The 12,107-nt window shown below is 53.5% G+C and overlaps 1 protein-coding gene across 6 annotated transcripts in view; it reads left to right on the top strand.

Annotated features, from left to right (window-relative positions):
- LTBP2 (latent transforming growth factor beta binding protein 2) overlaps nt 1-12,107 on the top strand; it is a 96,514-nt gene that overhangs the window by 22,949 nt on the left and 61,458 nt on the right. The gene's annotated exons all lie outside the window — the stretch shown is intronic.

Genomic DNA, 12,107 nt, shown 5'->3' with positions numbered 1-12,107 from the left:
TGCAGTGTAATAGCTCCTCTTATCTAGGGCTTGCCACAAGGACAGCCCTACATGAATCATCTGGCCCGCAAAACCTTTCTGACATCTCCAGCATCAGCTCTCACCACTCGCTCCCCTCATTCACTCTGCTTCTGCCACACTGGCCAACTGGTTTTTCCTCAGATATGCTAGAGATGCTCCCACCTCAGGGCCTTTGTACTTGCTGTCCCCCCTCCCTGGAGCCCTGTGTTCCTTTCCTAGGGCTGCCATAGTGAATGACCACAAACAGGACAGCTTAAAACAACAGAAATGTATTCTCTCACAGTTCAGGAGGGCAGAGCCCAAAATTGAAGTGTTGGTAGGATTGTTCCTTTGGGAAACTCCAAGGGAGAATCTGTCCTATGCCTCTGCCCTGGCATTTGATGACTTCCTGCAGTCCTTGGTGTCCCCTGGCTTGTGGCTGCCTCACCCTAATCTCTGCCTCTGTCGTCACATATTGTGTGTGTGTGTGTGTGTGTGTGTGTGTGTGTGTTGGCGGGGTATTCTTTTTATAAGGACACCAGTCATTGGATTTAGGGTCCACTGTAATCCAGTATAATCTCCTCTAACCCTAACTAGTTACATCTGCAAAGACCCTACGTCCAAATAAGTTCATATTCATAGGTTGGCAGTTAGGACTTCAAGAAATCTTTTGGGGGGTCGGGGACCCAATTCAACCGACATTAAACCCTCTTCCCAGATACACCCATGGCTTGGTTCCTTCCCCCTTCCAGGTCTGCTCTTCTCAGTGGGAACCCCACCTATGCTCACCTGATTTTACACCGCACACCCGCAAACACTCCCTACTCCTATCCAAGCACTAACGTCTTGTGTATTTTACTTATGTATTTATTTCTTACCTCAGTAAAACGTCAGGCCCAGGAGGACAGGGCTGTTATGTTTTCTTTGCCAGTGTATCTCCAGCACCTCGAACACGACGGGTCCAGAGTAGAGTGGAGTCAACCTGGCTGAGGCAGCTTGGCTGTCTCCCCGGGGTCTCTCCTTCACTCTCACAAGCCCTGCAGTGGGTTCCCAATGTCCCCGTTCTGCTGACAAGGCTCCGAGGTGGGGGTGGCCGGCCTCTCGGGGGGGCCTTTGTCAGTGGGGAGAGGGAAGAAGGGCAGGGGCACTAGTGCAGCTCCTGCCGCAGGCCTGGCCTCGGGGGTGGGCACCGGGCCACTGGGTACGGGTGGGTGGCATAGGACTCGCCTCCCCAACAGGACCCGGCATTGTTCAGCCCCACGTCGTCGCCACTCGGGCCCTCGTGGGCTTCCCAATGTGTGACCTTTAACCTGCTGTGGTGGAGGGTGAGGCCACAGGTTTCCTGCGGGAGTGCGGCCTCCCCTCACCCCCAGGCCTTGCCAGGCCTCCTGCAGGGGGTGCGGGGACTCTGCCCCAAGGGGTGGTCTCTGCCAGTCTGCACCGAGACCCGCCGCAGGGGGGACCCAGGCATCCTTCCTGACAGAAGGGCAAGGCATTTGCCTAGGAGATGGATGACCCAGAATCAAATGAGGTACCTGGGGAGAGGGCAGCAGGTGCAAGGAGGCGACCCCGGCGTACGTGCCGGGGAAGAGCTGGGCTTTGCAGTCAGGCAGTATTTAAACCCTAGTGTCCTCACAAACTAGTCGTGCAAGTCGCTTCGCCTCACTGAAACTCAGGTTCTCTGAAGTGGGAAAACAGATGCTCATCTCAGAGGGTGGTTTCGAGAATTCACTGAAATAACGCACATAGAGAGGTCAGTAGGGTGTCTGAAAAACGTGAAACGTCTTACCATGCCTGCGTACTCCCCCATGCCCATGGCAAATCAGTGAGATGCCCCGCTCGCCAGAAGGGGTTTTCTTCTCCAACCCACAATCTGGGCTTATAGATGGGGAAACTGAGGCAGGACGAAGGTTGGCAGCTAGATGGTGGGCCTGCCCTGGGAACCCAGGAGATCCTGACTCTGGGCCAGTCTGAAGGCTTGCCAGGGTCCTCTGAGCCTTGCTCCAGCTGCGGCCGCCTCCCTCCCACTCCCTTCCTCCGCTCTGGGCTCCAGCATGCTGCCACACGACTTTGCTCACGCCTCTGGGCCACATAATCCCCTGTAGGTCCTCCCTCCTCCTTATTCCAGTCCCTCGGACCCAAGGCTATTCTCCGATACACCTGGGACCTGATGAGAGACCAACTCATGCTAGGAAATCTTAGAAAAGTCCCTTGTCCTCCCTGGGCCTCAGTTTCTATATTTGTAAATCAGAAGCAACAAGTGGATCTTCTCTGAGGTCGAGAGTTAATGGTCTCAGTCTCTGGCCTCCAGCCTGGCCATTTTCCATCCCCGATGGTGAAATGTGCTTACTCCCCCTTTACCCGCTTCCAAGGTCGTTACAAGGACACGTGATGCCTTTCACCAGGGCAGACCTTAGCTCTCCCTGACGGTAAGCCTCAAGTCCTCGGCAAGGCTGCAGTGGGGTTAATCAGCCTACATCTTTCATCCTGCGTCACCTGCTTCCTCAGGGCCACCAAGTGGTGCCTCTGTGCTGGGTTGACTCAACCCTACAATCCTGACTAAGTCAAGCTTTCAGGACCTCCTGACAGTGGGCTGGGATACTTACTTATGCCTTCTGTACATGCCTGGCTCAGTTTCAGGAGCAGCTCCTCACTGAGGCCCTCCCTGATCACCTTTGTAAGGTTTTAACCTTAGAATTAGCCTAAGCCACTGGACACAACACTAGGGGATGTGCTTCACATCATAGTCTCTGGGACGGGTACGGCGCAGTTGTGCAGTGCACAACCTGTGCCACTGTATGTGGTGACCCTGAAACTGGCTCTTTCCCAGGAGGGAGATGTCTCCTATTTTCCTATCGTTTAATATTATAAACCCCCAACTTGAGGATGCCCTCATCTGGTTCACCTTTTAATTTCCACAGTGCTTTCTATTTTCCGCTTCCTAACATAACATATAATTTAATTATTATGCTTATTGTGTACTGTCTGTTTTTCCCCAAGTACAGTGTGAGCTGTTTTGTTCACTGACATATCCCCAGCTCCTAGAATAGTACTCAATAAATAATGGTAAGCACTCAATAAATAAATAAACAACTATCTACTGAATGAGCATCCCTGTCACCATGTATCCTCTGTTGCTGCCTGGAGCAAAGAAAGTTGGTCTCAGGTCCCTTCCCTTCTGAGCTGACACTCAGCCCATCCCCTGGCATGTTGTTGATCAGGAAGGGGGCTCTCCCAATCCTCCCAGCAGGTGGGTACCTGCTTGCCCTGTGCCCCTTGGTCTCGGGGGTCTGGAGCCCGGCAGGCAGAGAGCAATGCTTCTCTCCTAAGGGTGACTGGAGCACAGCCAGAGCAGGGCTTAGCAAACCCTTAGGAGTTCCAGGAGTCTGTCAGGGGCTGCAACAGCTGTAAAGGGGTCTCCTCCCAGTTTCTTCTATCTCTTGGGCCTTAGAAGAGTCCCATGCCTGCTCTTTCCTGGGGCTGCGGGTTTGGAAGAGGGAGGGCTCAAAGGGGAGTAGTCAGAGGGAGATGCTCACTCATGGGCCTCCAGCCAGAACAAATGGAAAGGCTTTTGTTTTCCCAAATCTGAAATCACAGAAGCCCTGCTGCTGCTTTCTGAAGACAGTAGAAGAGAACTGTGTCTCAGCTGAGCGCTTCCTTCACCACCCTGTCCCCCTCCCTGCTGTTTGCAGAGGGTTCTGGAAACACTGCCACTTTAAGGTTTGTGTAAGGTTCCTTGGCACTTAACCCCTGCCAGCCCCACCCATCCCTGCCCAGCAGAGACTGCTTGGAGTAGCGGGGTGGGTCTGAAGCATTCCATTTCCACCCAGGAGGAGAAGGAGGCAGGCTGTGTGTGCTGGACCTTTCAGTCCCTGGACACACACCAGGAGATGTCTGTCACATTCATAGTCTCTATGACAGGTACTCCAAGAATTGTGCAGTGCACAGCCTGTGCAGCTGTATGTGGTGACCCTGGACCTGGCTTCTTCCCAAGAGGGGAATGTCTCCCATTTCCCCCACAAAGCATGTTGCTTCAAGGCAGTCCTCTCCAGCTGGGTTTGGCTGCTGAGGCCCCTCCTAGGTTTCTCCGAAAGGGAGGTGGACCCCTGGACTTTGTAGAGTATTAACATGCACCTCTCTAACCCACACAAATACCCGAGGCCCACGGAGCTCAGGGCCACAGCTGGCCTTAGGGTACTTGAGTGTAGAAACAAAAGGACACAGGCTCTGGATGGACGCAGTCTTGCAATGCTTTCGCTTTCTCTCTAGGCCGAGAGAGCCCGACAGAGGCCGTGAGGAGGGAGGGGCCGGTGTGCCTTCTCTCCAAGCAGTGGAGCCTGCAAATCCTCTTCCTTCCACCATGCTTGGCCCAGGGCAGACACTTCTGGGTCGATGAAGAGGCCAAGCTCAGGCCTCTTTATGCTCAAGGGAGAAAGGGGCCCAGGGCCTTCTAACACCTCTCCGCTCCCCACGCAGTGAAGTGGGCAGATTCCAGGGAAATGGTGTCCGCTTCCTGCATACTTCTCTTCTCTTCCTGCCTCTCGTATTGAAGCTTGAAAGTGGACATCTGGCCCGAGGTGGCCCCAAAGTCTCTGATGGAGGCTGCCTGACTCCCTTTTCTAGGATAATCCCAGAGCTGAGGGTTATCAAGACCCTCCCTAGGGTGGCTTCCAGAGAGGGCCTCCCTCCCAGCCCAGGCCTGGCCCCAGCCCTCTACAGATCTCTGAGATGAGAGCTGTTCACCTCCTGTTTGCCCAGAGCCGGCAGCCAAGTGATGCAGAAGCCAGGAGCACTTCGTCTTCTAATTCTCCTTTCTCATCATCACCACCAACAGGATTTATTGGCGCCTCTGCTCTGTCCCAGGCCTCGTGTAGGTGCTCTGCCCTCCTGGTTCTCCCCGCACCAAAGTCACCAGTCAGTTACATGAGGCAAGTGGATGTTGCACAAATGCCTCTGGCCAGTTGTGTTGAGTCCAACGAGGGGAGGACAGATGGAGTGGGATGTGGGATGTTCCTGCCGCTGGGAGGGGGCAAGCTCCCCGGTGCGGAGGGCAGAGAGGCTCCCCATTCTCTCCACAGCCCTGATCTTAGCCTCCCCTGGTGGTTATGGTGAGGAATGTTTGGGTTACGAAGGGTGGGATGAAGATTGTGGTTGAGGTGACTTTCTATTTCACAATAGGGTGGTGGTTCGGTTAGACTGGAGCGTAACTTTAGTGTGGTATTAGAACGAGGGTTCCACCTTAGGACTGTGGCTAGGGCGGGGCTCGCGTTGCGCTGGAGTGGAGTTTAGGACTGTGGGTTTTCTGAGTGCGGTATAGCTGTTATTTTAAGCTACCATTGGTGGGGCTTTATTGAGTCAGCCGGCCCTACTGTGCAAAGCACTTTACAGGCACCACCTCACTTGATACCGGGGACCATACAGCATAGCGGTCATGAGTCAGACCTCGGCTTCATCTGATTCTGTTGCTCCCCAGCTGCTTGACGTTGTGTGAATCTCTTCACTTCCATGAGTCAAAGTGGATAAAGTGCCGAGTCACATAGCTGAGGGCTCAGTACTTGATAGCTGAGACCCTTTCTTTTCTGTATCGGTCAGGGTTCCAGCAGGAAACAGATGGTACACTCAGTGAGGACAATTTGATAAAGGGTCTCTTTGCAAAGGTGTGGACAGGGTCAAAGGGAAGTAGAGTATAGGGAAGCCCTTAGCCCTGCAGGTCTAAGAGACAAGGGGTCAGCAGTTACTGGAACCCAGAGTAGCTCCAGCCACAGGAGAGGACCACAACAGGGCTGTGACCTCTGGCAGAGGAATAGAGCCACCACTACCCACAGTGGCCCGTCAGGAGGGAACTGGAGGATCAATACCTCCACTCCGTCTGCTGCCCTCTGCCCTCTTGCTGGGGTCCCATGTGGGCTGAACAGGACTGGAAGACAGAGGGTGAAGGAGCCTCCTAGGGCCCAGAATGGGACAGAGAAAGGTCCACAGAGACAAGTGGAAGATCTCCAGCACCTTAACCATTCCTCACAAGGATCCTATGAGGAGGATACTCCACCGGGAGGAAACTGACAGGAAGGGCCATTCTAGCCCAGCTCCACTCAGGACTCTGGAACCCGTGCTCGTAGCCATTTGGCTAGGTAGCCCTGAGAGCAGGTGAGCTCAGGCCAGTGCAGAGCAGCAAGCTTGGCGTGGGAGCTGCCGAGGACTGGGTCAGGCAATGCATCTTGTGTCTTTTCAGGAAACTCCAGAAAGCTGGCGAGAGCCTGGAGGAGTTGTTGGGGCATTAAAACGTTAATGTATACAGTTTCCAGCATCTGACAAAAAAAAAGTAGTAACGATGAACATTTTGAGCTTGTGGCTGTACTGACCTAAGTCCTCTAGGATTTTCGTTTGAAAGGAAAGGTTAGGGAGAGATGAAGCCACAAGGTAACAGAAAGACAGTCAATGCTCTTTTTCAGATGCCCCAGGGGGATGCCCATCCCATCCAGTTGCTTTGTACGGAACTGGCTGCTCAGTGAATGTAGCCCTCTGGGGTGGGGTGTGTGTGTGTGGGGAGAGAGAGAGAGAGAGAGAGAGAGAGAGAGAGGAAAGATGTGCAGAGAGAACATGCCTCAAAAATCATAATCATAATGGAGATTTTTCAGGCCCTGTGAATTCTCCTTTTGAGCTCAAGGTTTTCAAATATATATCAGGTTTCACCCCTTGTCTGGGATGCAGAGGAAGTTTCTGATTTATGGGTCCAGTAGTTTTTCCAGTTATGCAATCTGTAAATCTGCCATCGGTTAATTAATTTGCCACTGTCAGAAAAGGCACTGTAAGCTTCCCAGGTGAAAATCACTTTACCAAAGTAAAGTGCTATTATGATAATATTAATAAAAAAGGGACTGTGAAATGTATACTTGTTTCCACTTGTGGAATTAACTGAATCAATGTCTCAGCATTCCTCCTCCAATCACTGGCAGGCACACATGTGCACACACACCCCACCTCTGGAGAGGGGCTAAGGAGGAAGATTTAAGCCTTGCTGTGTAATTTCCCAGAAAAGGATTAGAAAGGGAAAATGGGTGAAATGCAAAGTTATCTGATGACCGAGTTTGTAAGATTGGCGGCTTAGGACCCAGAGGCGTGTGTCTGCGCGTCTATTTGTCTGTCTGTCTGCAGATGACATAGTGAAGATTGCTAAATGATTTCCAATAACAAGATATGAAAATACATAGTTCCTTTGTTAGCCACATAGCTGTGGTTTTGTGTCCGTGATTCAATGTGGAAGTGAGTAGCTGTGACAGACATTTTGTGGGGGATTTTTTCCTTCTTTTTTCTCCTAAAAAAATATTTGTGAAAGGTCTAAAATTCAAGGAAATCCACTGCTTTTTGAAAAGAAAAAAATCCCCATTCCTTGCAAAATGAAGATCGCAAAGCAAAACCTCTGGAGATACCATATTTCTGCTTCCAGCCAGTCGCCCACGCTCGGTTTCCTCCCAGAGCCTGGGCTCCTCACTGCTACCTAATGTGTCCACCCAAGGGTGCACCCAGCCAGCGGGGGTGGGGGGGGTGGGGGTGGGTAGGGGTTGCATCAGAGGCCTCTGGAGGGAATCTGGTACTCCAAGGGGCGGGGGTATCCTCTTGAGACGCCAGCCAAGCCACACCCTTGAGGAACAAACTGATTCCACATTTCTTTCTTTTTTTTGGAGGTTCTTGGGTCAAGGTCAGAGCCCCTACAGCAGGCAATAGTGTGTGAGGGAGCAACTGTGGCATAATTGATGTCTTATTGTTAGATACGTCTGGGTTTGAATCTCAGCTCTGCCACTTAATAGTTATGCTGCCCAGAGCAAGGGATTTAACCTCACGAGCCTCAGTTTTCTCATCTGTAAGATGGGGATGCCTGCCACTAATAGAATTGTCAGGAAGATTTACTAACATATGTAAATGCATATACGCACCTTTTAGGTGTCCTATGAATGGCACCAACTCTTATTTGTCCCTAGACTCTGGGATTACCTGAGCCCTTTGTTTATAGCGACAGCGGTAACTGGAAACTCTGAGAGTTTCCCCAGACCACTTGAAGGTGTTTCTGGCTCTGGTGAGGTTTCCTATCTTAGCCAAGGGTGAGCAGCATGCTGGGGACTGTCATCCACCAGAGGTACAGAGCTCAAGCCTTGAGAGCCCATCCCAGCACCTCCCTGCCCGGTGGTGATAGTGGGCAAGTAAACAGCTTCTCTGTGCCTCAGTTTTCTCTTCTGTAAAATGGGGAATGATAGTTTTTATAGCATAGGTTTGCACTAATCAAGTAAAGCGTAGAAAAATCACACTCTCAAGCGTAAAGAGCCTAGTAAAAATTTTAAAATGAAGTGTCTGTAGCAGGTATATGGGACATAATTGGTTGGTAGGTTTGGGATGAGCGAAGGCTTCTCAGATTGGGCGCCCAGGTCTTTTAGAAATCTCCTTTTGTTTATGGTCCTGGGGAAGAGTTCCAGGCCCTGGAAAAGCAGGCTGGCTGAAGGCTGCCAAGACTTTGACCAGCCCCTGAGAAACATATCCTTGACCCAGGCACCAGCTGCCTTTGTCTACAATGGGCCTGTCCGGGTGGGGTAAACTCATCTGAAGTCACAGGCTTGTGTTTGCTGTCCTATAAGGCAGGCCAGCTAAGCTCTGTGTGTGTGTGTGTGTGTGTGTGTGTGTGTGTGTGTGTGCGCGCGCGCCTGGGCACACGTGCCCGCCAGGGGTTGGGGGAACATACATGGAAGGAAGATGGGTCCCAAAGACCACAGGCTGGGAACTCGGGGTTCAAGAGGTGGGCGTCTCATGGCCCATTTGGTGGTGGCGAGACGTACCAAGTTCTTCATGGCTTTGGGAAGTGGTCCAAACTCAATCCCCTCAGCCTAAAGTTCTCTCCTCTGATCTGTAGCACTTTCCAGGTGCCCATACGCCCTGACTTGTGTTTTCTTTCCCTTCACCTCTTCACCCCTCCAACCACTTCCTTTTTTCACTTGCTTCTCTGTCACTCATGCAGCAGCAGCTTGTGGTGAGAGTGAGGGTGCAGTGCTGGGAGGAGTGTGATAGACCTGGTTTGAATCCTGGGTTTTGCCATTCATGAGACACGTGAGCTAGGGCCAGAGACTGACTGTCTCTGCACCGCAAGTGCTTCACAGGTGCTGTGGGGATCGTGAGAGCCGCCTTGCAGGGCACTGGGGACCTTTCTAAAGTGATGTTTGTTCTGTGCCTGAGTTTCCGTAAACAGAGCAGTTACTTGAACCAGTGGGTGTGTGTGGAGTACTGTGGCTCCACAGACTTCCCTGCCTCACCTCTGCCTCACCCTGGGGACCACAGATGCCCTGAGAAAATGTCTGGGGGGCAGGGGTGGGGGAGGAGAGCACTCTTGGCCAGGCACCTGGGTGGTCAGTGTGGGTGGGAGCTCCAGGGAGGAGTTGTCCATGATCGCCTTCCTAAGAGACCATTTTTAACCTTGTTCCTTCCTGGTAAAAACACCTTCCTTCAAGGCTTCCCTTTTATACATGAGACCCAAAGGATAAGGCTCTAAAGCTCAGACCCAAAGCATAGCTCTCAAGCCACGATATAGTGTAGAGGTTTAGAGTACAGGCTCGGGAACGAGATGCAGATGCAGGCCTCCTGTGTCGGATCCCCAGCTCTGTTAGTCATTGGCTCTGTGACCTTAGGCAAGTTACCTAGCAACTCTGTGCCTCACCTGTAAAATGGGGATAATCATAATACCTACTTCCTCATATAATGATGATTAAATTAGTTGATATACATAAAGTGTTTAGAACAGTACCTGGTAAATAAATGTAGCTATTTGCTGTTATTTGTTGTCATCCTTGGCCCTTCCTTTTTTCCCTTTAACCAGACACACCTCCTTACCCCCTGAGCACCATCACCAGCACATTCTTGCATTTGTCCCTTTGCACTCGTGGTTCTCTCACCCTTGGGTGGACTCTGTCCTCCCCATGCCTTCCTCCAGCTAAAACCACACAACTTCTAGAAAGTCTTCCCCAGGCATCCAGACCCAGGGCTACACCTGCGTAGGGAGGCCTGGAGCATCTTGGCCAGGCAGCTCACCTGACTACCTGCTGCTTTTCCACTTTTGGATTGTAGGAAACACTCATGTGCAGGGTCTTCTCCCAGGACCACTGTGCATGGTGTGGGGCAGGGGGCGCGTTGCACTCTACACAAAGGTCAGATGAATGGGGCTAAACTCTAGCCTACGTTCCGCTTGCCCAGCCCTGGCACCATGCTACGTCAGCCTGAAGGAAGCAGGGCAGCCTCTGTAAACTGGCTGCCCAGGGCCCCTTTTGTAATCCACACAAAGGAACCAGGTGTGCCAGCCCTCCCCTGCCTCCTGCTTCCCTGCCTGCATTGTAAGCCCTCGGTGGGCCAGATGCTTTTCCCTCAGTGCCCATGTGGGACCACGCACCATCTGAGGTGCTCACAAGTGGACCTTGGAAGTGGTTAGATGATGAATTCATGACATCCAGGTTCCCCACAAGCTGACACGTCTTCCTGGGGGAACTTGGAGCCAAAGGCTTCAGACTGTTCATTGGCCCTGGATGGCTGTGGAGTGGGACCTGGCCTGGGCTGGGGAGATGGCTCCAGTGAGGCCGGAGTGCTGGGAGCCACAGAGTTCAGTGTTCAGTGTGATGACTATCTGGGGGCGGCAGCTGTCTGCCCAGCGCTGTGATGACTCCATGAAGGATATAAAGAGGGTAAGGGGCTTCCCTGGTGGCGCAGTGGTTGAGAGTCCGCCTGCCAATGCAGGGGACGCGGGTTCGTGCTCCGGTCCGGGAAGATCCCACATGCCGCGGAGTGTCTGGGCCCGTGAGCCATGGCCGCTGAGCCTGCGCGTCCGGAGCCTGTGCTCCGCAACGCGAGAGGCCACAGCAGTGAGAGGCCCGGGTATCGCAAAAAAAAAAAAAAAAAAAAAAAAGAGGGTAAGATCCAGTCCCCTCCTTTCCCCTCTCGGGATCTATATCCCTGGCCATGCTGCAGCCCTTTGGGTGGTCTTGCTGGGCCCAGAAGGAGGCAGAGGAGCTCCTGGAAGGGCCCTTCCTTTATCTCCTTCCTAGCTGGAGGGAGAGGGCGATCGCTCAGCAGTTTGACACTTGGACAAAATGAAACTTACGTAGAAAATGAGGGGCATTTCCTGCGGCCCTGGGCAGCCCTTCAGGGCACCTCCTCCTCCCCTCTCTGCCCCCTGAGGTGCCCTAGGTGTGATCCCCGGGCCTGGGCAGCCCACTCCAGCTTCCTGCCCAGCACCCTGGCCCATCCAGGAGAGAAGAAAGGCAATGCAGAGTCTCAGGGAGCAAGGGCTTGGCGGCCCGTGAGGCAGGCCGCTCAGTGGCGAAGCGTTCGCAGCTGACCAAGGCATGAGGGGTCTGGAGGGTGGAGGGGCGTGAGGAGGCTCAGAGGGGTCTCTGGACACCTGGGACACTGAGGCAGCACCTACGTAATGCTGCTCTAGAGGTGGGAGCCAGGCCTCAGGCCCAGGCTCGGTGTCCCACAGACGATGCCCCAGACGTGCACAGCTCCACCAGCCTCCGCCTCTTATCTGCCTGCAAGGAAGCAGGGTGCTGTGTTCTCTCCCCAGCTACTGGGCGAGCGGAGCAGGGTGCAGTTCTGAGCAGGCGAGGCTCCCTGGGTTCTGCCCCCTCCCCACCCTCAGCCTGGCAGGGGCATCCCCTGGGGTCTGTGAGCACGAGCTCCGGACCTCTCAGACCTGGCTGTGGCCACGGAAAAAAGCTAAAGGTGCAGACCTCAGAGCAGGGGGATATGACTCACAGGTGGCCGGGGGGGTACCTCAGGCAGACCGGTGAGGCCGAAGGGGTCGGGCAAGTGGGCACAGCAGGACCAGCAGCAGGAGAGGTCTTGAAACATGTAGGGGAGGCCAGCTCTCGGCCCTTCCGGGAGGGCAGCAGGGTATGAGTGTCCCAGTGTTGGGGATGCCGGAACTGTGTGCCAGGCAGTGGGAAGGGGCTGGGTCCCCCAGGACTGCCCCACTGAGCATGCCACCCTACTTGTCTCTCAGATGTCACGGGCCCAGAGCCCCGCCCTGAGCAGGAATGGCTGCTGCTTCCTTTCTGGCACGGGGTGGGGGGGTGGGGGGT

Source organism: Aethalodelphis obliquidens, unplaced genomic scaffold (genome assembly GCF_003676395.1).
Source record: "Aethalodelphis obliquidens isolate GAN/ISIS:26980383/991018 unplaced genomic scaffold, ASM367639v1 scaffold21, whole genome shotgun sequence".
Lineage (NCBI taxonomy): Eukaryota > Metazoa > Chordata > Mammalia > Artiodactyla > Delphinidae > Aethalodelphis > Aethalodelphis obliquidens.
The sequence above is the reverse complement of the archived record's forward strand: the minus strand, read 5'-3'. Positions and strand labels throughout refer to the sequence as shown.